Source organism: Rhagoletis pomonella, unplaced genomic scaffold, assembly GCF_013731165.1.
Source record: "Rhagoletis pomonella isolate Grant_MI unplaced genomic scaffold, Rhpom_1.0 Rhpom_scaffold_00244, whole genome shotgun sequence".
Taxonomy (NCBI): Eukaryota; Metazoa; Arthropoda; class Insecta; order Diptera; family Tephritidae; genus Rhagoletis; species Rhagoletis pomonella.
The window spans coordinates 11717-22359 of NW_023458798.1; positions in this window are offsets into that span (position 1 = coordinate 11717).

Genomic DNA, 10643 nt, shown 5'->3' on the forward strand with positions numbered 1-10643 from the left:
ATCGTACATTAAAAGCGGCTATACTATGCCACAACGCAAGCCAATGGACAACGTACTTACCACTCATCTTGTTAGGTCTGCGTTCCACGTATAAAATCGATTTGGGAGCAGCGCCAGCAGATTTGGTGTATGGAGAAAGTCTACGGTTACCTTCGGAGTACTTTACGGATGCCACAACGACAGTCAGCGAGACTGAAATGGTTAGGCAACTTCGTCAATGTATGAGGGACTTGCGGCCTGTCGACACGGCCTGGTACTCAAAACGAAAAGTGTTCGTCCATACCGGGCTAAAGAGCTGCTAACAGGTTTTCGTTCGAGACGACTTAATTCGACCATCACTTTCTCCTCCCTACAAAGGCCCGTATAAAGTAATTAAAAGATTGCCAAAATATTTCGTAGTCGACATAAACAACAACGAGGTTAAAGTTTCAATCGACCGCTTGCAGCCCGCTTTCATCGCCACCCCGTCAGGTGTCTAGGAGGAGAGTATTGTGGTAACCTTTTGTTATTTCGTCGCCGTTCCATTGCCTTACTCAGCGCGTGAATTTGAAAAGCAACACTGAACAATAACTATTTTGTAATCTGACATTCTCCTTGTAACATATTCGTAGTATATATGTGAAAAATAACCGAAATAAATTTCTTCTTCCTGAAACATCTAAAAGCTACGCACATGTTAACCCACATGTATAATGAGCTAGACATTTATAAAGAGACAAGCAATTAGTTGGAAGATAAGCACCCTTTTTTGGGGTGTAAAGTACAGTGTTGCCAGAACTTTTTGGACCAACCGACTAAATTGGCAAAAAGAACCAGCTAAAAGCGGCTAAACTGTTTCAACTAAATTTCACATGTTGTTATTTGAATAAATCACAAGTAAAAGGACTAGTTCTTGGAGAGAAGTTGCAAGTTCAAGCTGGTAAAAATTTTGCCAGCAAGAATTTGCAATTAGGAAAAACCTATGATTATGACACGTGGTTGGAATTTTTGTCGACGATAATTTGAATAAACAAGTTCGTTAAATTTAAAAATTTAGTAATTTGAGCCATTTTAAAATAAAAAAATTAAGTATATACTTGTTTACTTAATTAACTTAGTTAATTCCAATGATTTGAAAGGTACTCGGCTGAAAAAAACTGTATTCGTAATCGGAATGCTATCTCAACCAGAGTCGGCAATTTTTTAAAAATAGTAACAATTCAATATATTTTTGTGAAATCCTTTGCGTGTGCTTCCTTTTCTCAACTAATATTTTTTAATTTCTATAGTATATATGTAGGGTCTGTATTTGTGTTATTACCTTTTATTGTACTGTGTTCATTTCAACTTTGTAATTTTGGAAATTTTAGATTTATGTGATTTTTGTGGTTCGTCAATCAAACAGAAAATATTCATTGTTGTTCAAACTTTCAATCTTTAAACTTAAAAAATAGAAATCTTAAATTTTACTATATTAATTTTAATATTGAACATCTCCTACAATTGGCGATCCTGCCAGGAGAAGTTGAGGCTTGAGCCATTATAGTTTACGGAGATATTTGCGAACAACAATTGTGCCTGTGAAATAACAATTTAAGTTAACAACTTAAGAGGCGCTGTTATCATTCTAACTTATTATCGACCTCATCAACTGTATCAGGTCTCGAATTGGAATCGATAGCAGTAACAGCTTGCACAACGAACTCGCTCAAAGACACTTACCACTGAAGACGCCCATTATGTTGGTCGTGGCACATCCAAAAAAGTTACAGGAGTTCATTATAATTTGTATCGGTGTCCAAAAGACCTACAGAGGTAGCATCAGTAGCAGCAGGAGAATCCACGTAAGCATCAGCAGCACCACATGCCAGTTTCAGTGCTAGTGGTGGCAACGGTGGCAACAGCAGCAGCAGCACAAAAACTCTCAAAAAACGAGGAACAGGAACTTTAGACAAAGTCGACAACGCCGCTGATAATAACAGCGATAACAATCAGCACCAGAAGCATCATCAATATCAACTACAACAACGACAAGGCTTCTATCACTGGCCACAACAACAACGGCAACAAGCCGTAGCAACAACAACAGTAAAAAAGTCGCAACTATCAACCCAGCATATAAACAGTGGCAACAACAACGACAACACAACTGGTGCAGCAGTAACAATCAAGTCGACTGCAGCAAGTCAATATCAGCAGTTTCAGAGCACAGTGGTGAGCTGTATCTTTGTATGTAATATTTTTGACCAATATATTTTTAATATCATATCTTCTTTTTAATTTGTTTCGGATAAATTGTAAACACTCCTTATAGAGATTATTTTATGTTATCATAATGTTTCGTTCACCCCCACATGATACACACACATTTACACGGACTAATAATTTAAATGACTCGCTTATAGATTTGCAAAACAACTCTTTTCAAGAGGAGTTGGCAAATCCTTATGCTAGTCAAAATAATAATGAGGTGTATGCAACCTCAGTCAAGCTTCCACAATTTTGGACAAGCTGTCCAGAAGCTTGGTTTGTACATACAGAAATGCAATTTAACATGAAAAACATTACACAAGATACTACAAAATATGAACACACAATCACAGCGCTTCCGCAAGAAGTAATAGTTACAATATTAGATTTCATTCAAAATCCTCCGCATAACAACAAGTTTTCAGAATTAAAGAAAGTCTTAATTGAAAGGCATTCTTTAAGCGAAAATAAGAAATTAGATAAAATTTTGTCAGATTCAGAGATGGGTGATCGTAAACCCTCTGAATTTTATCGGTAGCTCATGTTGCTTGCAGGTTCCAATTTTAGTCTAGATATTTTAAAGAAACTTTGGCTGAGAAAATTGCCAAAAAATCTTAGTGTGATATTAGCTAGTTCAAGTACCAATGATATAAATGAATTGGTGAAACTAGCTGATAATATTTGGGAAGTGATTAATAAAACCGAAATATCAGCTATGAATAGTTTTCAAAATTCTAAATCACAAGACACAATTATTGATAATTTAGTTAAAACGACGAATCTTATGTGCGAAAACCTTTGAATTAAATTCTATTAAGCAACAAATTAATCAAAATTCTAGATATAGATCATATAATAGGAATTGTTTTAGAAGTCCATATAGAGGTAGATCAAAATCTCGTGATAGTCAAAATTGGTTATGTAGATACCATTACAAATTTGGTGATAAGGCTCAGAAATGTCAACAGCCTTGTGCTTTTTCTAAAAACAAAAATTCGTTAAACTAGAGTCATCCGTTGTTGTGGCGGCAAACAATGGAAATTTAGATATTACCACACGTCGCCTATTTATTTTTGATAAAGCAAACAAACTAAATTTTTTGATTGATAGTGGAGCAGAAATTTCTATACTTCCGGTAAAAAAATTCCCTCATACAAAACGTTCTTCAGATATAATACTTACTGCAGCCAATGGTTCAACGATTTCAACGTATGGTAAAAAGATTTTAAATATAAATTTAGGTTTAAGACGCGAGTTCCCATTTACGTTTGTCATAGCTGATATTGCGAAACCTATTATTGGTGCAGATTTTCTTTGCAAATACGGTCTCTTAATTGACATGAAATGCAAACGTTTAGTTGATCCAGTAACAAGTCTTTCGGTTAACACAGTTTCATGTGTCTGTAACATTTCGCTTCCAAAAATTTTTGTAGTAGAGAACAAGTATACAAGATTGTTGAAGGAGTTTCCTTCTTTGATCGCTGAACCAGATCATTCGAAACCGGTTAAACATTCTACGGTTCACAGACTTTTTACTGAAGGAAATCTGCCATTCTCTAAGCCGAGGCGCTTGGATCCGATTAAATTTAAAGTAGCCAAAACTGAATTCGATTTTTTAGTGAGGACAGGGATTTGTAGACCTTCAAACTCTTGTGTAGCATCTCCACTGCATCTTGTACCTAAAAAAGAACTGAATGACTGGCGTCCTTGTGGTGATTTTCGGAGACTTAATGTTGTGACTGTACCGGACCGTTATCCTTTACCTCATATTCAAGATTTTAACATGAATCTCAGAAATAAGTATATATTTTCGAAATTAGATTTGGTAAGGGCCTACCACCAAATTCCAATGGCAGAAGAGGATATCTATAAAACTGCAATAACGACACCTTTCGGTATGTTTGAATTTATACGAATGCCTTTCGGACTAAGAAATTCAGCGCAAACTTTTCAAAGATTTATTAATGAAGTAGTTAGTGGTTTAGATTTTGTTTTTACATATATTGATGATCTATTGGTTGCAAGTGAAAATGAAGAACAGCATTTTAAAGATCTCCGTATACTTTTCCAACGCCTAACAGAGTACGGGTTAAATATCAAACCAATTAAATGTATTTTCGGTGTAACAAGTGTTGACTTTTTAGGACATAATATTTCTGGGGCAGGAATTAGACCCTCTGATGAAAAAGTGATAGCTATTCGTAGTTTTGAACGTCCTAAATATATTAAACAGGCGCAGAAATTTATAGGCATGGTTAATTATTACCATCGATATGTACCAAAATTAGCTGAGTTTACGGCAGTTATCTACGATTTAATCAATCGAACAACTAAGAAACGTGACAAGTCCTTAATTTGGGATGACACAACTAATAAAGCCTTTGAATGTATTAAAGAAAAGTTTGCGTCTACGATATTGTTAAATCATTTTAACAAAGATGCCAAACTCTCTTTAAATGTGGATGCATCTAATACGGCAATTGGTGGTGTCATACATCAAAAGTTTGATAACAAATCAGAGCCACTAGCTTTCTTTTCTAAGAAACTTTCTCCATCCGAGGTTAAGTACAGTGCATTTGACAGGGAGTTGCTAGCTATTTATTTGAACATTAAACATTTTCGCTATCTTTTAGAAGGACGACAATTTACAGTTTTTACGGATCACAAGCCTTTTATATATGCTTTGAGTTCAAAAACCGAACGTAGTCCGAGACAAACTAGACATATGGAATTCATTGCACAATTTACTAATGACATACGATATATTAAAGGACAGGAGAACATTATAGCTGACACATTATCTCGAGCTTTCGAAGTTGATGCAATTAAGGGTACAGAACTGAATTTCAAAGTTTTACAAAATGAACAAGAACAGGACGAGGAACTAAACACATTAAAATCTGGAGACACATCACATAACCTTAAATTAATTCAAATTCCACTTTTAAATTTTAATATTTGGTGTGAAATGACAGGTGAGAATCCTAGGCCATTTGTTCCAAATTGTTTACGCAAGACAGTGTTTAATATGCTACATGGCATTACACATCCTGGTACAAAAGCTACACGTCGTCTAATTATTAAAAAGTACTATTGGCCAAAAATGCACAAAGAAATTAATATTTGGTCAAAAGAATGTATAAATTGTCAAAAATCGAAGGTTAATCGTCACACAAAATCTCCAGTAATTAAAATTCCGATTCCCAAAAGTAGATTTGATCATATTCATTTAGATATTGTTGGACCTCTTCCTGTATCGAAAGGACATCGTTACATTTTTACAATAGTTGACAGGTTCACGCGTTGGCCCGAGGCATATGTATTAAAGGACATTTCAGCGGCAGTGGTTGCAAATAAATTTTTTAGAGAATATGTTTCACGTTTTGGGGTACCGTTAAAAATCACTACAGATCAGGGTACTCAGTTTATGTCAAAATTGTTTTCGGAACTAACAAAATTGCTTGGTAGTCATCACGTTACAACTTCTGCATATCATCCTCAAGGGAATGGTATGGTAGAACGGTTTCACAGGCAGTTAAAAGCTACGATTATGGCTAGAAATGGAATCAACAATTGGTATGATGAGCTGCCGATAATACTTCTTGGTTTACGATCGATGTATAAAGAAAGTATTTCAGCCACATCATCTGAGATGGTTTTTGGGCAAAATTTACGCCTACCCGGTGAACTTGTTGTTCCATCTGAAGAAAAATGTTCCCCAATTGAAGTTTTAGGTAATTTACGGGAACATTTTAAAAATGTTAAATCAAATTTAAGGCATAATCAAAATTCTGATACTGGTGTATATATACCAAAGGATTTGGAGACTTGTAAATTTGTTTTTATGCGTGTTATTAATAAAAGATCATTGCAACAACCATACGAAGGACTTTATAAGGTTGTTGAAAAAAACAAAAAATATTTCAAACTTGAAGTAGATAATGAGGTTAAAACAATTCCGATAGATAGGCTAAAACCAGCAATCATTGAAACAGAACTAATACCAGAAACAAACACTAATACAATGAATAACACAACATCAAATAAGAAACGAGTTACTTTTAATTTATATAACATTAATTCTCTAGAAGGGGGAGTATTGTAGGGTCTGTATTTGTGTTATTACCTTTTATTGTACTGTGTTCATTTCAACTTTGTAATTTTGGAAATTTTAGATTTATGTGATTTTTGTGGTTCGTCAATCAAACAGAAAATATTCATTGTTGTTCAAACTTTCAATCTTTAAATTTAAAAAATAGAAATCTTAAATTTTACTATATTAATTTTAATATTGAACATCTGCTACAATATACAACTGGTTTATCTTACTTTGGCATTGGACTTTTGATTTAGGAATGTGTTTCTAATTTTAATGCTAAATGGGAATAATTAAAAATAATGGCACCTTTTTTGGCACTTTTATTTTTCTATTTGGCACTTTTTTATCCTCGATATGACACTTCATATCTAAGTATAGTTGGCAGCCCCGTTTGCAAATTCCTGGAAATTTGCGTTCGTGCAAAAATTTGCAAGTTTCTCTACTTGAGAGAGAATTTGGAAGCATTCTTTCATACTATCTGATATTTTAAACAAAGTTTGTTTAAAAAAATATATATGTGTACATAGTGTTTGAAAATATCCACTTTTCCCTTACCTTAAACCTTTAAGCGTGGGCAACAATGATGTTTTGTAATTAAGGAAGAATTGAATATGCGCTTTCTGGGAAGACAATACCTATAATATTTATTCCATATGTTGGCACTATATCCAAACACAAACGCGTGTTTAGCAGTGCAACAATTTGTTATTTTCTAAGTTTGCGAATAAAACTTTTCACTTAAATTCAAGACATTCATAACAAACATTTTATGAAGAAAATTCCCGCTACGGTAGGACTGCCAGACGCCCTGGTTTTCCAGGATTTGTCCTGATTTAGACAAATTGTCCTGGTGTCCTGGTCTACACTTAAATTGTCCTGGTTTTTAATGATGGTCAATGCAGACACTCCTCTAATTTTTAGCAGATTTTTGCTATGAAAAAAAAGGTTTAGCTTTCTGTCATTAGTAGTCGAAAATTGATAGCGAAACATTTTTTCTAACATGTTGAACATCTGGTGAGTTTACCTTCTTTCTGTTTAGTTTATTTGGTTAAAACCTAAATTTCTTCGAACAAATGCCAACACGGCTGAGGGGTCATACACAAGCACTACACAGTAGATAATTTCAGGAGCAAAAATCTCATCCAGAAGGCCTTTCTGAAAGTTATTCCTTTCTCCCTAATTGTTTGTATATTAGCTTACAGAAGGGCTTTTGTAGGACGTCTTTTGAAGAAGTTCTGTCAAAGTTTTTCTTAATTCATAAAACTCATACTTCTTTAAGGAATTTATTTAAGGTTCATATCAAATAGTTTTATTTAGACTTAAAATTCTTATTGAATCTTATTTGAAATTCTAAGTAAATTGTAAATTGGAATCACCTTTCTAGGAAGCATGCAGAGAAGCACTTTTTTCAGTCCAAGTTGCCTGAGTCTTTTAGAATGGCTTCACTTAATGGACCCTACCTCAATTATATTCAGGTTATAAAATGGCTAAAATGATCATGAAACGCGTTGTAGGATATGCGGAAAATTTGCTAATGGTGGTAAGGCAAACATTCAAGACCACTTAAAGGCGCCACTTTTTCCAAGTTACGTCACCGCCACGAGAATTCTTTTCTTTTATGATAAAAAAAAATTCAGAACTTGAGCGTTTCATCATTATCACTCATTCAGCTCTAGGGACTGTGCCACAAAACTACATTGCTTATAATATTAGAACCAAAGCAACTGTACTTATATGGAATACACTGGCATCATATTCACTTGTATCTTCGTTTTTTATTTGGATGATAGGTGTCCTGGTCGATGGGTTCTGGATTATGGCAGCCTTCTTTAGAAAAAATATATTAATTTAAAATAAAAGTAAACGAAATCGGCCGAATTTTATATAACCCTGCCTGACATGAAAATTTTATCCGCAATAAGGCTAGGAGCCATTTCTAACAGATTTTGGATCTATTAGTCAAAAATGGAAACATATATATTTGAATTTTAAGAAAACAAGGCAAATAGCCAAATCGGCTAATTTTTTTTACAAAACGGCTAACAAATCGGCTGCCGGCTAAACCGAAATTTCTCCAGCTGTTTGCTATCGCAACCGGCTAAATTTAGCCGGAAAACGGCTAAAATGGCAACACTGGTAAAGTTACAAAGACGTACAAGCATAAGCCTATTTGGTCGACACCCAGCAGAAATCGGTTGTATGCGTTCATGAAATAGGCATGCTGTATGAGTGAATTAGTGTGAACAATTCATGCGTAGTCATGAATTTCCACAAATAAATTCAAATTCTAGCGAATTGCAAGTTAACATATGTTGTTGTTTTAACTACATTCTTAATAAATTTGAAGTGGAATTTTTGTAATATTTTCAGTCTTGTACAAATATTTTAGTGATCGGACGTGTTGTGCGATAATATTTTCAGCACTAGCGGGCTTTTACAAGATATGCATTTGCATATGTAAATGCTACTTTTTTGTATGTCACCGTATATTAAAATGTATCAGATTTCTACTGGGTTGCTAAATATATACATGTATGTATATTAGACTGCATCACTAAAAAATGTTGCGTTTTTCTGGCGGGATTACAAAATCTATTATATTTACGGTGACCATCCGTCCTGTATTATACGGGACAATCCTCTTTTTTGACCCATTGTCCTGGTAATTTATTTATTTTATACGGGAAGCTAAATTTTCTGTATTTCTTTTAATGTCCTGTATTTGTCCCGTATTAGGTATTTCGACGCCTTAACAGCTCATTAAAATGGCATGCCTATGAACGAGTTTTAAGTGATGTTGGTATATGATCGTAATTTTCTCCATAAACAGTTATTATTTTCTAATCTGAATGCCTATGATACGAATCGAAGAATACATACAGTGACCAAAATAGAAATTAGAACTCGATACTTTAGTAAGTCTTCGCTATTTTTCCTTAGTTTATTTAATGTTTATTATTTGAAGGGTTTAGAATCAAAAGGATCTAAGCATTTCTGAAATTTTTTGAAATAATTAAGGTTAAAGTCAAGTAAGATTACTTATTGTAAATTCTGGGTAAATGCATTTGAAATGATTATTGCCTAAGTAAATGCAGGTTAATTAACTAATCTAAATGAATGTTACTCTTTGTTACCAAATATACACTATATTGAACTATACAAATATGGGAATAACTTATGTTTTCAAAAAAGTGGTTAAAAAAAATTTGCATCGATAACTTAACACAATGGCTAGAGGCATCGCCTGTGGGGATTCTTTCATATATGTATGTATGTGCAATTTTTACCGTTGTATATTTTTTGTCTATTAGGTTATTCCATGGGGAACTCATGCTTTATTTAAATTTAAAAAATTAAATTACTACAGCATTTTAATGAATTAGTGTGTAGTCCAGTTTTGTTTTGTAGAAGTTTCGTTAGTATACACTTCAGTTTTTACACATTGAATATATATCTGCATATTTATATATTTACGCGTATCTATTTACATTTATTTATGTACAAGTCTACAAAATCTTATTACTTATAAAGCAATTTTTAATCTTCGTTGCTTAACACACATTTTCTTAATTACTTCTTGTGTTGTAATCGGCACAACATTATGTACCGCTAACATCGTTAAACCATTCAGCCGCTCCTTAATTGTATGAAAAAAATGGACAAATAAGATATCATATTCAACAATTGAGTAGTCCACTTGCAAAGTACGCTATGTAAATTCTTTTCGATTTTTAGTTTTAGGTGGGTTTCAAGTCCACTAACAGCAGAGTGAAAAATTTACCTTTATTCTGAAAAAATAGCATGAAATGTTAACTACTCTTGCAAAAGTCGCTATAATACTTATTTATAAACTTTCAAAAGTCTCCTCTTCGTTTGAACTTAGAAAACTGCAATAAAACGTAGTAGTTTCTGTGCCTAGTGGAAGAGGTCGCAAAAAAGAAGCAAACCAATCTTCCTAGAGGAGAGAACGCGAAAAGCTAAAAAAAAGCTAGCTATGTAAAAGTTACTGTTTCAAAACTTTCAATATTAAATTTTTAAATATAGAATTAGCAAATCTACTATACTGCAATTTTATTTTTTTTTATGGTATTAGGCTCTTATTTATCCAAATTTTCAGGTAATAAAAAAAGATACAGTTCGGATGTTACTTGTTATCGTAGACGTTTTTTTTTTAATTTATGGCTTACTTTTATAAAATCACATAACGCTATTTCAAAGTGGACTACTCATATATTCATTAAAATAATTTGTCATCCGTCTGAAATAAAAAAATTTTAAATCAGAAGGATAAAATAGTATTGTGTTATTAATTCAA